This window comes from Rhinoderma darwinii, chromosome 3 (genome assembly GCF_050947455.1).
Source record: "Rhinoderma darwinii isolate aRhiDar2 chromosome 3, aRhiDar2.hap1, whole genome shotgun sequence".
Classification (NCBI taxonomy): domain Eukaryota; kingdom Metazoa; phylum Chordata; class Amphibia; order Anura; family Rhinodermatidae; genus Rhinoderma; species Rhinoderma darwinii.
In genome coordinates, this window is record NC_134689.1 from 73617804 (window position 1) to 73639818 (window position 22015).

Sequence of the window (22015 nt, forward strand, 5' to 3'; positions counted from 1 at the left end):
CGGCCAGCGGTCAGGGTCCTTAAAACCCGAGCCATAGACTTTCTACGGCTCGGGTTTTAACTTGCTGCCCGCGCGATCGGGCAGCTGAATGTCGGGTCTCCGGCTGTCAGTGACTGCCGGGGACCCTGAGGAGAAGACAGAAGCAGCTATTCTGCTTCTGTCTTCTCCGATGTCTTCTTACACAGCGTTCAATGAACGCTGTGTATAGGAATAGAGACAGCAGCAGCGGCGCTGTCTCTATTCCTCCCGGTGATCATGTGACTTGTCACATGATCGCCGGGTGCCGTTAGTGGCAGGCTGCTGCTGGGTCTTACTAGACCCAGCACAGCCCTATTAGTGACAATCGTCACTATGAGAGGGCTGATTTCCCCTGTAACTGGGGCTGCTGTGCAGCTCCAGTTACAGTGGAAAAACATGGTGTAAAAGAAAGAAAAAAATATATAAAGTTCCCCAAAGGTCTTCTTTGACCTTTGAGGGACAGACCATAGTAATAAAAAAATAATAAATTAAAGTGCAAAAAAAAAATGTAATAATAAATACACATAAAATACCCACCCCAAAAAAAAAACGTCCCCCCCCGCCAATCATTGTTGTAACGCTAGCGCTGACCCAATTACCCTAATTTAGACATGTAATATATAAAAATTTACGGTAGACAATGGCGATCACAAATAAAAGGTCTATTTTAGGGTAAAACAATGTTATTACCAAAAAAAAAATAGCTGAAATGTAAAAAAGCTTATTTTTTTACTATTATTTTCAAACTTTATGAATAAAAATTCTAAAATAGCAAAAAAGGTGTGTATAAAAACGATAAAAAATTAAACCTGCATTGTCTATGGAAAAAAACATCGCAAAAATCACGTCGTTAGCCCAACAAATAAAAAAGTTATAGCCATTTAACTAACACGTGCTAAAAATGGCTAAACGGTGTCTGGTCCTGAAGGTGCAAAATAGAGCAAAAGACATGTATCCCCCCCCCCCTCTCCACAGGATCTCCACAGGACATGTATCCCCTCTCCACAGGACATGTATCCCCTCTCCACAGGACATGTATCCCCTCTCCACAGGATCTCCACAGGACATGTATCCCCTCTCCACAGGACCTCCACAGGACATGTATCCCCTCTCCACAGGACACGTATCCCCTCTCCACAGGATATCTGCAGGACAGGGGATACATGAGTGATCGCTGGCAGGGATAGGGAGAACGGGGGACTGAAAGTCCCCTGAAGTTCTCCATCACAAACCTCGGACTTCCGGGGTCTGTGTCGGCAGCTCCGGAGAAATGAATGGAGCGCCGGTCGTGCTTGTGCGCAGGCGTGACCAGCGCTCCTTTCATTTTTATTGAGCTGCGCAGACGCCGGAAGTCAGAGGTTAGTCATGGAGAACTTCAGGGGACTTTCAGTCCCCCGTTCTCCCTATCGCTGCCAGCGATCACTCATGTATCCCCTGTCCTGTGGAGATCCTGTGGATAGGGGATACATGTATTTTGTAGGACACACTGTAGGTCGCATTTTTTTGGGAGGGGGGACGCTGTATGGCGTTCCCTACAGGGGGGGGTGGCTGTATGGCGTTCCCTACAAAGGGGGGGGGGTGGCTGTATGGCGTTCCCTACAGGGGGGGGAGCTGTATGGCGTTCTCTACAGGGGGGGGGCTGTATGGCGTTCCCTACAGGGGGGGCTGAATGGCGTTCTCTACAGGGGGGGCTGTATGGCGTTCTCTGCAGGGGGGCTGTATGGCGTTATCTACAGGGGGCTGTATGGCGTTATCTACAGGGGGCTGTATGGCGTTCTCTACAGGGGGGGCTGTAAAAAAGGCACTATCTACAAGGGGGGGGTTGTGTGACACCCAGGGGAGGGGGGGGGGCCCAGTCAAAAGTTTGCTATGGGGCCCAGTCTTTCCTAGTTACGCCCCTGACCCTACCCATTTAATCTTAACCATATTCCTAACCCGCAGCCGTAGCCCCTAACCTCTAAACCCTATCCCTTAACCCCAAACCTATTCCTAGCCCCAACCCACTACCCACACCCTATTCCTAACCCTTTTTGAACCTTAACCCCTAACCTCTAAACCCTAACCCCAACCCTACACCCTCATTCTAACCCTGTTCCTAACTCCCTAACCCCAACGCCTAACATTGTAATTTCCTAACCCGCTAACCCAAAACCTAACCACAACACCTAACCCAAGCCCAATCCTTGCCCTAACCCCCTAACCCTATTTCTAACACTATCCTCTAAACCCTAACACAAACCCTAATCCCCAAAACCTAACCCCTTAAACCTAGCACCCTAACCCCTTAACCCTGACTCTAATCCTAACCCCAACCCCTAACACACTAACTTCCTAACCCACTAACACTCTGGCTGTGGATTACGCTCCTAGAGGAAGCCCCTGACGTCACTGTCCATACATGTACAGTAACATTAGGGGCTTTAAGATGCTGGAATCCCCAACCAGAGCATCAGCAATGCTCTGGCCGGGGATTTCGCTCCTGGAAAAGCTCTAACCTAACCCCTAAAACCCTATCCCTAAATGTAGCCCCTAACCAAGAACTTTACAGCAAGTACTCTGGTCGGGGACTCCTGTTTTGAGAAAGACTTTGTCATCCCTGTTGATATATGGAGAATAACGTTAAGGGCTCTGTAATGCGAGAATCCCTTGACAGAGCGTCGGCAAAACTCTGGCCGGGGATTCCACTCCTAGAGTGGGCCCCTGAAGTCAATGTCCATAAATGGACAGTGACGGCAGGGGCTATAAGATGCCGGCTTCCTCAGCCAGAGAGTCGGAAACACTAAGGCTGGGGATTCTGCTCCTAACCTTAAAACTAGCCCTCTTACCCTAACCTTCTAACTCTAACCCCAACCCTATTCCTGACCCTAACCACTAAACTCTAAATCCTAACCCCTAACCCTATCCCCTAAACCTAGAACCCAAACCCCTTAACCCTAGCACCTTAAGCCCCTAACCTTAACCCTATTCCTAACCCCAACCCTATTCCTAACCCCCTAACTATAACCCCAACCCTAACTCAAACCCCCTCACCCTAACCCCAACTTTAAACCTCTATCCCCTAATCGAGAGCTTTACAGCAAGCACTCTGGCGGTGGACTCCTGGCTTGAGAAAGAACTTGACGTCAGTAGTCATATATGGAGAGTGCCGTCAAGGGCTTTGTAATGCGAGAAACCAAGGCAATGCTCTGGCAGGGGATTGCGCTCTTGAAAAAGCCCTATCCCCTAAATCCCAACCCCCTAACCCTAATGCCTAACCCCCTAACCAAGTGCTTTGCAGCAAATGGTCAGGTCGAGGACTCCTCTCTTGAGAAAGACCTTGATGTCACTGTTCATATATATGGAGAGTGACGGTAAGTGCCTTGTAATGCAAGCCCCTGACATCACTGTCCATATATAAACAGTGATGTTGGGGACTTTAAGATGCCGGAAATCTCAGCCAGAGCATCGGAAATGCTCTGGCTGGGGATTCCGCTTCTGGAAAAGTTGTAACCCTAAACCTAACCCCTAACCCCCTAACACTAACCCTAACCCCCACCCTCTAAACCCCTAATCTCTTACCCTCTAACACCCTAACTCCAACCCTAACCCTCTAAACTCCTAACCCTCTTACTCCCTTGCCTTAACCCCAACTCCCTTAACCCCAACTCCCTAACCCTCTAATCCTAACCAAGTTCTTTACAGAAAGCGCTCTCGCTTAATATATCCACCTCTGCTTCAGAGGATTAGCAGGCCTGTGTCTGCTGTCATGCAGTGATGACATGATAACTACCTACACATGATTGCTATAGCCAGCCACTGGCCTCAGCATTAATGCAGCGGTCATATGCGTGAAGCTGAAATTTTATCACTGCAGGACAGCTAAAATGAGTGGCGAGACCACCGGAGAGGCAGGGATATACCAGGTGAATAATGTTTCCTCATGTGTAATGTGTGTATATATGTATATTTGTGTGTATAGTGTGAATATATATGTAAATGTATCTGTGTAATGTGCATGTGTGCATAATGTGGATATATGTTTGTGTGTAGAGTGTAATGTGGATATATGTGTTAGTATAGTGTGGATATATGTGTTAGTATAGTGTGGATATATGTGTTAGTATAGTGTGGATATATGTATGTGTTTAATTTGGGCGTGTGCGCGTGTGTGTTCTTTAACCCCTTAACGCTCCAGGACATACTATTATGTCATGGTAAGTGCATCGTTCGCGCTCCATGACATAATAGTATGTCATGGAGTAAACACGGCGCCGTTCGCGCGGGGCGCGTTCATGAGCTGTGATAGCTGCTGTTTCCGACAGCAGACTATCACTGCTCAATATCCCGGGACCGATCGCGGAGCTCCCCCGCCGATTAACCCCTCAGAAGCCGCGTTCAATAGCGATCGCGGCTTCTTAGGGGTTAATCCGCCATCGCCGGCCTGCTACACGATAGCGGCCCGCGATGGTGACTATGGCAACCGGACACCAAACAATGGCGTCCGGCTATGCCATAGACGGAAGCCTAGTGGGTCCTGACAACGTCAGGACCCACTATGCTTGCTGTCAGTGAGTAGCTGACAGTTCTAATACACTGCACTACGCATGTAGTGCAGTGTATTAGAATAGCGATCAGAGCCTCCTGCCCTCATGTCCCCTAGTGGGACAAAGTAATAAAGTAAAAAAAAAGTTAAAAAAAGTTGTGTAAAAATAAGAAAATAAAAGTTTTAAAAGTATTAAAAGTAAAAATCCCCCTTTTTCCCTTATCAGTCATTTATTATTAATAAAAATATATAAACAAACAAATAAACTATACATAATTGGTATCGCCGCGTCCGTAACGGCCTGAACTACAAAATTATTTTGTTATTTATCCCGTACGGTGAACGCCGTAAAAAAAATAATAATAAACCGTACCACAATAACAATTGTTTGGTCACTTCACCTCCCAAAAAATGGAATAAAAAGAGATCAAAAAGTCGCATGTACCTAAAAATGGTCCTGATCGAAACTACAGTTCGTTACGCAAAAAATAAGTCCTCGCACGGCTTTATTGATTGAAAAATAAAAACGTTCTGGCTCTTAGAATAAGGAAACACAAAAAGTGAATGATTGTTTACAAAACGTATTTTATTGTGCAAACGCCATAAGACATAAAAAAAAACTATAAACATCTGGTATCGCCGTAATCGTATCGCCCCGCAGAATAAAGTGAACATGTCATTTATAGCGCACGGTGAACGCTGTAAAAAAATAGAATAAAAAAACAATAGTATAATTGCTGTTTATTAGTCACCACGCCACCTAAAAATAGAATAAAAACTGATCAAAAAGCCGCATGCATCCCAAGAAAACTACAGTGGATTCCTCAAGGGGTCTAGTTTCCAAATTGGGGTCACTTTTGGGGGGTTTCCAATGTTTTTGCACCACAAGACCTCTTCAAACCGGACATGGTGCCTAATAAAAAAGAGGCCTCAAAATCCACTAGGTGCTCCTTTGCTTCGGAGGCCGGCGCTTCAGTCCATTACCACCCGAGGGCCACATGTGGGATATTTCTCAAAACTGCAGAATCTGGGCAATACGTATTAAGTTGCGTTTCTCTGATAAATCCTTTTGTGTTATAAAAAAAATGGTATAAAGAGGATTTTCGGACAAAAAAAAAAAAAGTAAATGTCACCTCTACTTTGCTCTAAATTTCTGTGAAACACCTAAAGGGTTCATAAACTTTCTAAATGCTGTTGTGAATACTTTGAGGGGTCTAGTTTCTAAAATGGGGTGTTTGATAGGGGTTTCTAATATATGGGCCCCTCAAAGCAACTTCAGAACTGAACTGGAACCTAAAAAAATAAATAAATGAGGCAATACTTCGCTTCTTACATTATACTGATAATAAGCCGTGCCCACCCCGAGATGGCTCCAGTTTTGACCGTTTGTATAAACGGAGACCCCTATTAGACCGTTCCAGTGCCCGGTTTTCCCAAGCATACACCACCGAGAAGTGTATTTCTATTGAGGAGTCCCTGGTACATTTTAAAGGGAGGATTCAATTCCGCCAGTACCTGCCGGGTAAGAGGGCAAGGTATGGCGTGAAGATGTATAAGCTGTGAGAGTGCATCAGGGTATACCTACAGATTTAGGATATATGAAGGAAAGGCCACCCCCAAACCAGACTGCATCCTGGACTACAATAGGTACATGGGAGGGATGGACTTGTCAAATCAAGTCCTGAAGCCCTACAGCGCCATGCGGTGTGGTATAAGAAGCTGGCCGGGCACATCATACAGATGGCTTTGTACAATGCGTACGTGCTACGTCGATGTGCAGGCCAGAGGGGAACTTTCCTGGAATTTCAAGATCTAATCTTTAGGGACCAGGAAGGGGAAGCACCCAGTACTTCTGGAAGCGAGGCCACACGCATCGTACCAGGGCAACACTATCCAGGAGAAGTTCCCCAAACTGGTGGAAAGGGAAAGAGTCAAAAGAGGTGCAGAGTCTGCTATAAGAGGGGGATAAGGAAGAACACAATATACCAATGTGACACGTGTCCCGAAAAACCAGGGCTCTGTATAAAAGATTGTTTTAAAATGTATCATACATCCCTTGATTTTTAATTTACCCTGATGCACTCCGCACAGCTTACCCCCCTCATCTTTCCATATATCATTTTTTTCATTTCACAGCCCAATTCAAATAGGTGCTGTGAAAAAACTGTGCGGTCAAAATGATAACAAAAACCATAAATGAATTCCTTGAGGGGTGTAGTTTCCAAAATGGGGTCACTTCTGGTGGGTTTCCATTGCTTTGATACCTCTGGGGCTCTGCAAATGCGACATGGCACCCGAAAACCAATCCAGCAAAATCTGGACTGCAACAAGCACATAGCGCTCCTTTCCTTCTGAGCCCTCCCATGGGCCCAAACGGCAGTTTATCACCACAAATGGGGTATTGCCGCACTAAGGAAAAATTGGGCAACAAAATGGGGTATGTTGTTCCTTGTGAAAATAAGAAATTTTGATCAAAAATAACATCTTATTGGAAAAAATATCATTTTTTTCATTTCACAGCCCAATTCAAATAGGTGCTGTGAAAAAACTGTGCGGTTAAAATAACAAAAACCATAAATGAATTCCTTGAGGGGTGTAATTTCCAAAATGGGGTCACTTCTGGTGGGTTTCCATTGTTTTGATACCTCAACACCTCTTCAAACCTGGCATGCTGCCTAAAATATATTCTAATAAAAAAGAGGCCTCAAAATGCACTAGGTGCTTCTTTGCTTCTAGGGCTTGTGTTTTAGTCCACGAGCGCAGTAGGGCCACATGTGGGACATTTCTAAAAACTGCAGAATCTGGACAATACATATTTAGTAGTATTTCTCTGGTAAAACCTTCTCTGTTACAGAATTTTTTTTAATAAAATTGAAATTCAGCAGAAAAAATGAAATTTGAAAATTTCATTTCCACTTTGCTTTAATTCCTGTGAAATGCCTGAAGGGTTAAAAAACTTTCTATATACGGTTTTGAATACTTTGAGGGGTCTAGTTTTTAAAATGGGGTGTTTTATGGGGGTTTCTAATACATAGGCCCCTCAAATCCACTTCAGAACTCAAGAGGTACCTTCAATAAAAGGCTTTTGAAATTTTCTTAAGAATATGAGAAATTGCTGTTTATGTTCTAAGCCTTGTAACGTCCAAGAAAAATAAAATAATGTTCAAAAAACGATGACAATCTAAAGTAGACATATGGGAAATGTGAACTAGTAACTATTTTGGGTGGTATAACCGTCTGTTTTTCAAGCAGATGCATTTAAATTCTGAAAAATGCTATTTTTTGTAAATTTTCTCTAAATTTTGCAATTTTTCACAAATAAAGACTAAATATATCGAACAAATTTTACCACGAACATGAAGCCCAAAGTGTTACGAGAAAACAATCTCAGAATCGCTTGGGTAGGTTTAAGCATTCCGACGTTATTACCACATAAATTGAAATATGTCAGATTTGAAAAATGGGCTCTGAGCCTTAAGGCCCAAACTAGGCTGCGTCCTTAAGGGGTTAAAGACTAATGCTGACCCTTCAGATTTGTATTTTTTATAAATCCTCTTATTTTGTCATTTATTGTCTTTTTAACATTAGAAGCAAGCTTTTTCTAGTTTCATTTTAGGGTTTTTTAATACTTGTTACTTAGAGGATTATATTTTACAGTATAATTACTTAAAGTTTATGTAAAGCATTCCCATGTAGTGTCTGTGTATTTATTTGACAATAGTTGCTCCCAGTCTATTTACTGTTGTGCAGCCCTCAACCGCGAGAAATTGGCCTTTTTAAAATGCAGTGTTTTACCCTCCCAGCCTGCTTGCTTTTAAGGTCCTGTTCACGTGGATTTTTTTGCAGGCAAAAAATTCTGCCTGGGAAAATCAGCTCCGCCTTTTTTTAAGTCGTTTTTACCACGTGCGGTTTTTGATGCGTTTTCCTACGTAGTTCTTTATGCGTATTTTAAAGCATTATTATCGCGGCCGTTCACAGCATTTTTCCGTCTCTCATTGATTTCAATGGGGGTTTTTGAGGCGGAAAACAAATCTAGAAAGGATATATCACATGCGTACTGGAACCATTATACCCTAATGTTTACTCCTTCTTTAGTAGCGTACAACTCAAGTGCCAACTTCCATTACATGATAGTGTCTCAACAGGACTCCTTCTACATTACAATAGATCTGGGGGTCGGCCAGTGAATACTTTTTTTTTACGTTCAACTTAACAACAATACCGATGATGATGATGATGATAATATCCCTGCCTCTTTTCTATAGTAGTCTCAGTACGTTTTAATATGATATCATTGATAAATGAATAATGAATTGAGTATTTCTCTAGCTGTGAACATCTCATGACTATCACAACATATGGAGCATACTGCGCACTGACAATTACTAAGCCTCTCCATATTTTTCAGCATTTTCTGGTGCCACCACTACTGCTCCTTTACCCTGGGATCATATAGTCAGAAGTAACATATAAGTTCTCTCCTCACTGTTCAGTCGTCATGGGTTTTCTGCTAGGATGGACACACCAATATTTACAATGTGTCTCTTCTTCTAGATGTTTGTAGGAATCTTCTTGTAGCCAGGATCTCCTTCTCTGTGCTAGTTGGTGTCTTCTAGATGTTGAAGGTGGTCTTCTTCTAGGTATATGCAGGAATCTTCTAGCTGCTAACTGGGGTCTAGGTGTTGGTCAGGACTCCTTAAAATCTCAAAGACTGGGATAAAGATCTCCTGAAAAACAAACAAGAAAAATATTTTGAGACAAAAAAACTACAAATATATAACCTACAAAAGAAATTGATGCTACCAAAAAAAGTGTAGAAAATGGAAAAAATCTTTATTGGAATAACAATAAAAAGCTACATGTCAATACAATTAAAAAGATTCCACAAGATTCTACAGAAGAAAAGGACAAGCTCACTGTGTGACTCACAAAGAAAATAATAATTAGATAAGACCCCATGGCTGCACAGACCTGCGTAATGTATACACTACCGTTCAAAAGTTTAGGGTCACTTAGAAATTTCCTTATTTTTGAAAGAAAAGCACAGTTTTTTTCAATGAAGATAATATTAAATTAATTAGAAATACACTCTATACATTGTTAATGTGCTAAATGACTATTCTAGCTGCAAACGTCTGGTTTTTAATGCAATATCTACATAGGTGTATAGAGGCCCATTTCCAGCAACCATCACTCCAGTGTTCTAATGGTACATTGTGTTTGCTAACTGTGTTAGAAGGCTAATGGATGATTAGAAAACACTTGAAAACCCTTGTGCAATTATGTTAGCACCGCTGTAAACAGTTTTGCTGTTTAGAGGAGCTATAAAACTGACCTTCCTTTGAGCTAGTTGAGAATCTGGAGCATTACATTTGTGGGTTCGATTAAACTCTCAAAAAGGCTAGAAAAAGAGAGCTTTCATGTGAAACTCGACAGTCTATTCTTGTTCTTAGAAATGAAGGCTATTCCATGCGAGAAATTGCCAAGAAGATTTCCTACAACGGTGTGTACTACTCCCTTCAGAGGACAGCACACACAGGCTCTAACCAGAGTAGAAAGAGAAGTGGGAGGCCCCGCTGCACAACAAGTACATTAGAGTCTCTAGTTTGAGAAATAGACGCCTCACAGGTCCTCAACTGGCAGCTTCATTAAATAGTACCTGCAAAACGCCAGTGTCTACGTCTACAGTGAAAAGACGACTCCGGGATGCTGGCCTTCAGGGCAGAGTGGCAAAGAAAAAGCCATTTCTGAGACTGGCTAATAAAAGGAAAAGATTAATATGGGCAAAAGCACACAGACATTGGACAGAAGAAGATTGGAAAAAAGTGTTATGGACGGACGAATTGAAGTTTGAGGTGTTTGGATCACACAGAAGAACATTTGTGAGACGCAGAACAACTGAAAAGATGCTGGAAGAGTGCCTGACGCCATCTATCAAGCATGGTGGAGGTAATGTGATGGTCTGGTGTTGCTTTGGTGCTGGTAAAGTGGGAGATTTGTACAAGGTAAAAGGGATTTTGAATAAGGAAGGCTATCACTCCATTTTGCAACGCCATGCCATAACCTGTGGACAGCACTTGATTGGAGCCAATTTCATCCTACAACAGGACAATGACCCAAAGCACACCTCCAAATTATGCAAGAACTATTTAGGGAAGAAGCAGGCAGCTGGTATTCTATCTAATTGCTGCAAATGGAGCATTCTCTGACGAAAGCAAAGTTTGAAGGAGAAAATTATTATTTCAAATAAAAATCATTATTTCTAACCTTGTCAATGTCTTGACTATATTTTTTAGTCATTTTGCAACTCATTTGATAAATAGAAGTGTGAGTTTTCATGGAAAACACAAAATAGTCTGGGTGACCCCAAACTTTTGAACGGTAGTGTAAATACCAAATGGTTTGGAATAAACAACTATACAGTGCAAAAAATCAATACACTCACTTTTTATTATTGGTGTCAATATGTGGTCGAGTACATGGCCGGACTCCAGAAATGGCAACAACGAGACACTGGGGCGGAAACACATCAGCGCGTCACCTGACGCGGTCACGTGTGTCAGCAACCCAGCGCGTCATGGGTGACGAATCGGAGGCTGGACAGTCACAACCAATCAGAATGCAACCAGTGATTGAAGGCATGAAAAGCATTCAGAAGGATATTATCCCTGTACGGGCAGTCCAATAGCGGTACACTTCATGTCTGCAAGGCTAAACCCAAAATACAGAGAGACAAGATAGTTATACAGATATATTGCACATGTATCATACAAATACATATAAATATATGGACACAAAGTGATGTGTGATGAATAGTGTCAACTTGTAGGGAGTAATCAAGTGTGGAACATTATCATCAATTATAATGTGTGAAAAAAGACCAATATATACGTGCCAAAAGGAATAATCCAGTGCACACAACCTGAACATAGTAGGTAAGTGACAGGTAAGAAATGATATTAAACACAATAAAGTGTTGTTTATATAGAACATGTGTAAGTAAAAGAGTGAAAAAGTAATAAATGTATGGTGACAAAATAAAAAATAATTGAAATAAAAAGCGAAAAAATAAAATAGTGTGAATAGGTGTGTGCGATGAAAAAAGAAGAAAAAAACAACGTGTGTATTATGCATAAAAAAATAAAATGGACAACAAGTGGCATGCACAAAGCAGATTTTAGTTACATGTCGATATATCTAATACAACAAGCCTCAAAGGTGCAGAATATAATATGCAGTGATCTGAAGACAGAGCCCTCTTCTATTTTTTGTGAAGATCATCAGTAGGGCATCATTGTTGAGGATGAAGATCAGGACAACCCAAAAATTGCACAGTTGACATAGTCAACACAGGCAGCGTAAACCATATATCTAATCTGTATACATAAATAAAGAAATATAGATTAAAATCAAAATAAGATAAATTTAAAAATACCCAACTAAAAGCTTTCGTAACAGTCAGAGAAATGCAGCAACACCAATGTTCTCATTGAGACCCCTTGGTTGTGTTGTCTTAAGCCTCCATATCCACTTGCATTCTGATTGCAAAAGCCTCTTTTTACATCTCCTCCTCGCATATCAGTATTGATGTGATCTATTCCCTTAACTCTCAGAAGTCTAGAGTTACACGCATGATGTAGGTGAAAATGTTGTGGAATCGTCTTCAGCTGTTCCATATACTCTAATGTTTTGGCATTTTCAATGTCTCTAATATGTTCTCTTACGCGAAAGCGCAATTCTCGGGTTATCATGCTAATATACATTTTAGGGCAAGGGTAAGTTGCATGATAGATCACACCTGTAGTGCCGCATGTAATTGGTCATGTGATCTTAACATTTTTCAACCCACTTGAGTCAACAAAACCTTGAGCGTTCAATATTAGGGCAACTAATACAGTCGCCGCAAGGGTTACAACCCCACTTAGGACCAATCTTTCCAAAACATTTACCCGGTTTTTCCACTGTTAGGTAACTGTGAACTATTGCGTTACGTAAAGAACGCGCTCTACATGGTGCAATAGCAAGATAATTTGGTAGTACTGTCAGGTCCGTATTTCACACCGAATAACGACCTCTGTAAATTGAAAGCTGAAGGCATGCCTGGAGAGAAGTACACCACACAGAGTAATGTTGGTAGACATCCCCTCCGTCCACCAGGAGGAAGAAGACTGAAAACTTTTTATTCAGAACAAAGAAACACAGAAAGAGAGACACATGTCTCCTCCCCAGAGATGTGGGAGTGCATTCCAGGGGGCGGTGTCTTCCATAGGTGTGTCCGACATGAACAAAGAACTTGTTATATATATCAGTATATTACACAAGGAACTGAAATGTATATACATATGTGTTAGGATAATATTTCTCAAACAATATACATAGCAATGATCCCTGACAGTACTTTCTGTAGAATTGGATCAATGAGGAGCACCGGACAAAATTTGTTTGAGGTGTCCCTCATTTCTGACCAAATTATACGTGTTCGTAAATCTTACCTTAGGAGAAATTCCTTATTTTTAGTTACAGTTTGTAATAGCTGTGCACGAGGGGGATATGTGCACGTGGTCGTCAATGGGCCTTATTAACATTGTGGCGGCTGCAGCCCTGTTGAGCAAGTCTCTTTCTTAACTCAGTCGTGCGGTATTTGAAATCTTCATGAGTTGAACAAGTTTTCTTAACACGCAGTAATCGTCCAGCTGGTATAGCTTCGATGGTCTCACGAGGATGTGAAGACGTGGCGTGAAGAAATGAGTTTGTTGATGTCTCTTTACGATGCAAATCTGTCAGGAGACAACCATTATGGTTCCTTTTAGTTAGTATGTCCAAAAAATCTATCTCAACATGATTCCACTTGCATGTTAAGTTAAAGGAAATGTTTTTCCAGCAAAACAGGTTTTGTTTTTTTTAGTTAAACAGTTAGTGTATAGGTGATTAAACATTGTTCTAATTTTTTTATTTTTTTTTCACGAGTCAGGAAATATTATAAATTGGATTCAATTTATAATATTTCCCAGCACTGGTCACTAGATGGAGCAATTCCCAAAATTGCAGCATTGCATGTGGTAAAGCAACCACATTGCTTTATGCTGCAAAATTGGGAAAAAATCCCTCGCTCTAGTGAGCTCTCAGAATCCCCCCTCCTTTATCCTGGCTAGTGTCGGGGGTTTGAACGGTCTAACCTCCTACACTGTGTGTCGCCATTTTTTGAGCTAACACACAGTGTAGAAGGTTTACATACACTAGTAAAACACACTGAAACACGAACATACATAGAAATCACTTACCTGCTCCAGTCGCCGCCGCTCCCTCCGGTCCGTCCGCTCCGTTTGCTGCCGCTGCTCCATGTGCACAAGTCCGGAAGCCGCGACCGGAAGTAGTAATCTTACTGCCCGGCCGCGACTTCCGGTCCACAGGAAAATGGCGCCGGACGGCGCGCATTTCAAATCGGACTGTGTGGGAGCGGCGCATGCGCCGTTCCCACACACACGGCGTACATCATAGTGGATGGAACGGGCCCCGTTCGCAGTCCCTATGGGACTGGAGCTGCCGTATTCCATGTCTGTATGTGTCGTTAATCGACACATACAGAAATGGGAAAAAAAATGGCAGCCCCCATAGGGAAGAAAAAGTGTAAAAATAGAAAAAAGTAAAACACAAACACACAAATAAATACAAACGTTTTTAATAAAACCCTAACATAAAACTGATATAAAAAAAAAATGTTGGTGACACTGTTCCTTTAATGTTATGTGTATTATAGTTAAATACACTGATGAATTCCATTAATTCATCCGAAGTCCCCTGCCAGATCATGAAGATGTCATCAATGAACGGGCCCAGAAAAGGAGCTGGTTCATTGAGATCTCATGATCTGGCAGGAATAGCTCCCTCTCCCACAGCGCCAGGAACAGGTTGGCGTATGAGGCTTCACATGCTGCCCCCATTGCCGTGCCCTGGAGTTGCAGGTAGAAGGACCCATTGAACGTGAAAAAATTGTGTTTGAGAACAAAGTCCGAAAGGGTTAGAAACAACTCTAAAAAGTTTTTCCCATATTGCTCATATGCAAAAAGGTGGCCACTGCATGCAACCCATCCGAATGCCGGTATATAGTGACTCAATGTCACAAGTTACCAAAATATGTCTGTCATCTAAATGAATTTCTTCAATTTTCAACAACAAATCTGCAGAGTCGCACAGATACAAAAGGTAGACATTCCACTAATGGTTTTAAATGGTGGTCGACCCATTTGCACACCTTCTCAGTTAACCCCCCGGTACCCAATATAATTGGCCTACCTGGAGGGTCCTTATGAATTTTGGGTAGTAGAAAAGGCGTCTATCGTTGGCTCAGTCACAATCAGTGCCTCCATTAGGTATTTGGAGAGGACTCCAGCCTCCATACCATCTTGTAGAATGTGGATCATCTTTGCTCTAAAGGATAATAAAGAATTGTATGTTAACCTTCTACAACAAGGAGTTTTTTTTTTTTCGTTTTTTTTAATTGATGTATTTTTTATTTTTCCAAACATTACAAACAAGCGAACAACAATTCAACAATATGTCCCATGGCAATAGCATCTCTGAACACTTATATCATTATTTTGGTGTATTATATAATCTACAGTTTGTATAAATTACGTCAAATGATCCTAGTTGGAGCGAGGACAGAATTAGAGATCTTACCCCAAAGACAAATTGCAAAAGTGTCAATATTCATAGGAAATGAAACACTAATTAAACCATAAAGAAGGGGGAAGGGAAGGATGGAGGGGGGGGGGGGGGAAAGAGGATAAACACGTGTATTCCCATCGTTACCGCGATTCAATACAGATATTTAACCCGTTAGTGACCGCCAATACGCCTTTTCACGGCGGCCACTAACAGGCTTTATTCTGATGCAAATGCCTTTTTACGGCACTGCATCAGGATAAAGTAAACAAGCAGGGAGCCATCAAATCTCCCTGCTCTCAGCTGCCAGAGGCAGCTGGGGGCGTCCCTGCTCTGCCGTGTGAGATCGATATAAGTATCGATCTCACCCGTTTAACCCCTCAGATGCGGTGCACAATAGCGAGCACCGCATCTGAGTGGTTTTGGAGAGAGGGAGGGAGCTCCCCTCTCTCCCACCGACACCCGGCGATACGATCGCCGAGTATCTGGGTCTCCAATGGCAGCCGGGGGCCTAATAAAGGCCCCCAGGTCTGCCTGGAGTGAATGCCTGATAGATCATGCCGGAGGCATGATCTAGCAGATGCCTGTCCGTTTTAAACGGACAGGCAGTAATACACTGCAATACAAAAGTATTGCAGTGTATTATAATAGCGATCGGAGAATCGCATATTAACCCCTTCAGGACTGAGCCACTTTTGGACCAAATGACAGAGCCTCATTTTTTAAATCTGACGTGTGTTACTTTATGTGGTAATAACTTGGGAATACTTTTACCTATCCAAGCGTTTCTGAGATTGTTTTCTCGTGACATATTGTACTTTATGTTAGTGAAAAAATTTGGTCGATATATTCAATATTTTTGTGTGAAAAACCCCAAAATTTAGAGAAAATTTGCAAAAAAATAGCATTTTCTAAATTAAAATGTATCTGCTTGTAAGACAGATAGTTATACCACACAAAATAGTTACTAGCTAACTTTTCCAATATGACTACTTTAGATTGGCAGAATTTTTTGAACATGCTTTTATCTTTCTAGGATGTTACAAGGCTTAGAAGTTTAGCAGCAATTTCTCACATTTTCAAGAAAATTTCAAAAACCCATTTTTTTAGGGAACAGTTCAGTTGTCAAGTGGCTTTGAGGGCCTTATATATTAGAAACCCCCACAAATCACCCCACTTTAAAAACTGCACCCCTCAAAGTATTCAAAACAGCATTCAGAAAGTTTTTTTTTAACCCTTTAGGCGTTTCACAGGAATTAAAGCAAAGTAGCGGGGAAATTTACAAATTTAATTTTTTTTGCAGAAATTCCATTTTAATCCATTTTTCCTGTAATACTGAAGGTTTTTACCAGAGAAGCACAACTGAATATTTATTGCCCTGATTCTGCAGTTTTTAGAAATATTCCACATGTGGCCCTAGTGCGCTACTGGACTGAAATACCAGCCTCAGGAGCAAAGGAGCACATAGAGGATTTTAGGGCCTTCCTTTTCTTAGATTATATTTCAGGCACCATGTTAGAAGAGGTCTTGTGGTGCCGAAACAAAGGAAACACCCCAAAAAATACCCCATTTTGGAAACTACACGCCTTGAGGAATTCATCTAGGGGTGTAGTGAGCATTTTGACCCCACAGGTGTTTCATAGATTATTAGAATTGGGCAGTGAAAATGAAAAATGACATTATTTTCTAATACCATGTAGCTTTACCTCAAAATTTTTCATTTTTTCAACAAATAAATGATGAAAAGCACCCCAACATTTGTAAAGCAACTTCTCCAGAGTACGGAAATACTCAACATGTGGTCATAAACGGCTGTTTGGGGAAGCGGCAGGACTCCGAAGGGAAGGCACGCCATTTAGCTTTTGGAGCGCTGATTTTGCTGGATTGATTTCTCGGCACCATGTCGCATTTGTAAAGCTCCTAAGGTACCAGAAAAGTGGATACCCCCCAAAAGTGACTCCATTTAGGAAACTACACCCCTTGAGGAATTCAACTAGGGGTGTAGTGAGCAGTTTGACACCACAGGTATTTCATAGATTTCATTAGAATTGGGCAGTGAAATTGAAAAATTTCATTTTTTTCCACTAAGACGTAGCTTTAGGTAAAAATGTTTCATTTTCTCATCAAATAAAGGAGAAAAATCACAGTAACTTTTGTAAAGCAACTTTTCCAGAGTACGGAAATACCCCATATGTGGTAATAAAGTACTGTATGAATACACATCAGGGCTCAGAAGGGAAGGAGCGCCATTTGGCTTTTGGAGAGCAGATTTTGCTGGATTGGTTTTTCTGCGCCATGTCGCTTTTGCAAAGCCCCTTAGGTAGCAGTACAGTGGAAGCTACCCAAAAGTGACTCCATTTGGCAAACTACACCCTTTGAGGAATTCATCTAGGGGTGTAGTGAGCATTTTGACCCCACAGGTGTCTCTCAGATTTTATTAGAAATGGGCAGTGAAAATGAAAAATTACATTTTCCAATAAGACGTAGCATTAGTTAAAAAATTTTCATTTTCTCAACAAATAAAGGAGAAAAAGCACAGTAACATTTGTAAAGCAACATCTTCAGAGTACGGAAATACCCCACACGTGGTCATAAACTGCTATTTGGATACACAGCAAGGCTCTAAAGGAATTCACAGAAAACAGCAATTTTTCCATAGTTTTTTATTAAATCTTTTTACGGCGTTCACCGTGCGGGTTAAATAATGTAATAGATTTATAGTCGGGGTTGTTACGGACGCGACGATACCAAATGTGTGTAAGTTTTTTACTTTATTTTATTTTTTTTAATAGTAAAGCATTTTGTAAGGGGAAAAGCTGGGTTTTTCATTTTTTTTCAAATGTTTTTTTAAATTAACTTTATTAAACTTTTTTTTTACTTTTTTACTAGTCCCACTAGGGGACTTTAACCCCTTCCCGCTATTGGGCGTAACTGTACGTCCGAAAACCAAGTGACTTCCCGCAGACGGGCGTACAGTTACGCCCTGCAGATAAAGCGAGCACAGGAGCTGTACGCGGTTTATCTTCAGCGGCTGTCAGCTGATATACACAGCTGACATGCCGCTGCGATGGCGGTTATCGCCGATCGCAGCCAGTTAACCCCTTCAATGCGGCTGTCAATGACGTCCAGAGACAATGTAATAAGTCTGCATACGGTGCTCCACACTTTAAACATGAATGGTCAGAGGAGTTACCCATGAGAAAGCCCCTATAAGGGAACACGTAAGTCCTATGGGCTATTTTAAAAGACATCTCCCAGGACATGGCTGATGGGAGGTATTTGGCAGCCATAATTACAGATGATAGGACATCGTCATGAGTTATTTGATCTAAGTGGTCCACCCAGTAAGATGCGCCTGATCTCGATTTAGTGTAGTCCAGTGGTTGTCTTAAAACGTTATAATAGGTAGTGATTAGTCTTTTTCGGCATTGATGAGATGGAGTTAAGTGACAGAAGAAGTCATCCCAGTCTTTATCTTGTAAGTGTCTAATGACCTTGTGAGCATACCTACAGGCCTGCATGTAATAAAATGGGTGTTGGCCCAAAAAATCATATTGTATACGTAGTTCATTAAATGAGTATGGACGACGAGTGAGCATGTTAGTTATCTGATTAATACATGTCAAGCCCCCCCTAGCCCATCCATGAAAAACCACATGGGGGTTGGCATTTTGGAAGTAAAAGTTATGGACCCAAGGAAGAAGTAGGAAAAATCTAGGGTTTAAACCTAAGTGTTGCCTGACCTTGGTCCATGTCTTCCAGGAGGACATGACTAGGGGGTTAGCCCGTTGACTAGGTGATAGAGCCGAGTAGGGAGTGTCTAAGAGGCATGTTAAGGAAATGGGTTTTGAAAATTGTTGGTCCAATGTAGAATCAGTAAAGCAGGAGCTACCAGTTATCCAATCTCCAATCACTCGTAGTTGAGCTGCCATATTGTATAAGTGAATCTGTGGAAAATTAATCCCTCCATTTTCACAATGTTGCTGCAATATGCATAGGCTCACTCTTGGTCTCTTTTGGTTCCAAATGTAGCCTCGAAAGAGAGTATTCAGCCGCCTAACGTCCACTGGTCTCAAGTATATAGGCATGGATTGTAGTAAGTATAACAATTTAGGGAAGACAACCATTTTTAATAGATTAGCCCTACCTAAAAATGATAGAGTAAAGTGCCTCCAAGCCATGAGTTGGGATTCCAAATATGCAATAAAGGGATTAAGGTTTCGTTGATATAAACATGATGGTTGTCTCGTGATGCGTACCCCCAAATAGGGAATGTAATCAGAGCTCCATTTAAATGCATGCTTCGAAGACCAGAGTGGCCTGGAGGGACCCTTAAGAATTAGGGCTTCTGATTTTTGTAGATTGATCTTGAAACCTGACAGGACACCATAAATTGAGATATCCTGGAGGATTGGTTGTAAAGTAGAGGCAGGGATAGATATGAACAACAAAATATCATCTGCAAATGCCGATAGTTTAATTTGAGAATCTCCAATTTGTATGCCTTAAAAACATGCTAGGGACTGGAAATGACGGAGAAGTGGATCTATGGACAAATTAAATAGTAACGGTGAGAGAGGGCATCCCTGACGCGTACCCCTGAAAATTGAGATAGGAGGTGAGTTAAGCCCATTGATGGTAAGGGATGTGGTAGAGCAGGCCTGTGAGTGTGAAAGGAATGTTAGAAAGCGGTCCCCGAAGGCCCGGGACTGCAACGCTGCTGTGAGAAATGGCCATGATAAAGAGTCAAAGGCCTTTTCCGCGTCAAGTCCCAGCAGCATGGTCACTTGGGAGGAGGGGTCTAGTGCAGACACCGTGGCTGCTACAGCCTGACGGATACCTTTAGTGGAATGTCTATTCCTTAAGAAAACAAGTTGGGTTAAGGCAATGATCGGTCCAAGCATGGTTTGGAGGCGGTCGGCCAAAATCTGTGTTAGGAGCTTATAGTCTTGGTTTAAAAGGGAAATCGGGCGATATGAGGAAAGGAGGGTTGGATCCCTGTCCGGTTTGGGAAGCAATATGGTCCTGTACTCATGAAAGTTAGGCAGGTCAATCTCTTCACTAAATATGGCTTGTAAGGTCCTCGTCAATGTCGGTACAATATCTGGCAAAAGTTTGTAGTATTCAGCCGATAGGCCGTCAGGACCCGTCGTTTTATGATTGAGTAGCTTAGAGATTACTAAAGCAACCTCCGCGATATCATTATTTAAAAAGTGGAGTTTTTTTAATTGGCGATGTGCTCAGGGGCGTAGCTAAAGGCTCATGGGCCCAGATGCAAAAATTCTTACTGGGCCTCCCCCCCGCAAACTTCTCATGGCCGACGGTCCGCAGCTTTCAGCTGCATCGCTGGGTCTCCTGTGACCCAACAATGCAGCACTAGCAGCCGGGGCGTCACTAAGGCTGGGTTCACACACCCTATTTACGGACGTAATTCAGGCGTTTTAGCATTGAATTACGTCCGAAAATGCGGCTCAAAAGCGTTGGCAAACATCTGCCCATTCATTTGAATGGGTTTTACGATGTTCTGTGCCGACGGTCATTTTTTTTTACGCGCCGCTGTCAAAAGGCGGCGCGTAAAAAAGACGCCCGCGTCAAAGAAGTGCCTGTCACTTCTTCAGATGTAAATGGAGCCGTTTTCCATGGAACGCAGCGAAAGACGCCTGCACATGCCATTACGGCTGAAATTACGGTGCTGTTTTCTCCTGAAAACAGCACCGTAATTTCAGCCGTAACGGACGCTGCCGTGTGAACATACCCTCAGGGCTTAAAATGTCATGGAAATAGCCCCAATACATATGTGTCCGCCCAAAAAAAAGTGTGTATAGGAGACAGCATAGCATATCTATAGCACTACGACCCTATAAACTATGGATAGGATTAGATACAGTGGCTCAGCAGACAGTATCACACATGATAGGATTAGATACAGTGGCTCAGAAGGCAGTATCACACATGATAGGATTAGATACAGTGGCCCAGCAGACAGTACCACACATGATAGGATTAGATACAGTGGCTCAGCAGACAGTACCACACATGATAGGATTAGATACAGTGGCTCAGCAGACAGTACCACACATGATAGGATTAGATACAGTGGCTCAGCAGACAGTACCACACATGATAGGATTAGATACAGTGGCTCAGCAGACAGTATCACACATGATCAGACTAGATACAGGGCCCAGCTCGCTGACATTGCGTCTCCAGCGCTGGACCCAGGATAGGTAAGAATAATAATTTTGCTTCTTTGTGTTACTGATTATTTTTGTGTGTTTGTTTTTTTTACAGGTTCGGTTGTTGGACTTCGGATTCGAGGACTTCAATGACGGCGCTTTTTTTATTCTCAATAAAATGGTTAATGAGGGTTGTGTTTTTTTATTTCAATAAAATATTTTTTCTATGTGCTTGTACTTTTTTAAACTTTATTATCACCGCCTTAGTAATGGCCGCTGGCTGATTGACAACCTCCATTACTAAGGCGAGGCTTAATGTTAGCAGGTGCAGAGGCTACACCAACCCCCATTATTATCCCGGTACCCACCGCCACCAGGGGTACTGGGAAGAGCCGGGTACGAACCAGTACCCGACCATCTGTAGTGACGGGCAGGCACCGGGGTGGCCGCAGGCTGGTATTAGGCTGAGGAAGGCCAAAAACAGTGGCCCTTCCCACCCTTGTAATGCTGCCTGCTGCTGCTGTGTTGTATCTGGCTGGTTATGAAAATTGGGGAGGACCCCACATCGTTCTTTCCAATTATTATTATTTTTTTTTAAATGACGTGGGGTCCCCCCCATTTTTCATAACCAGCC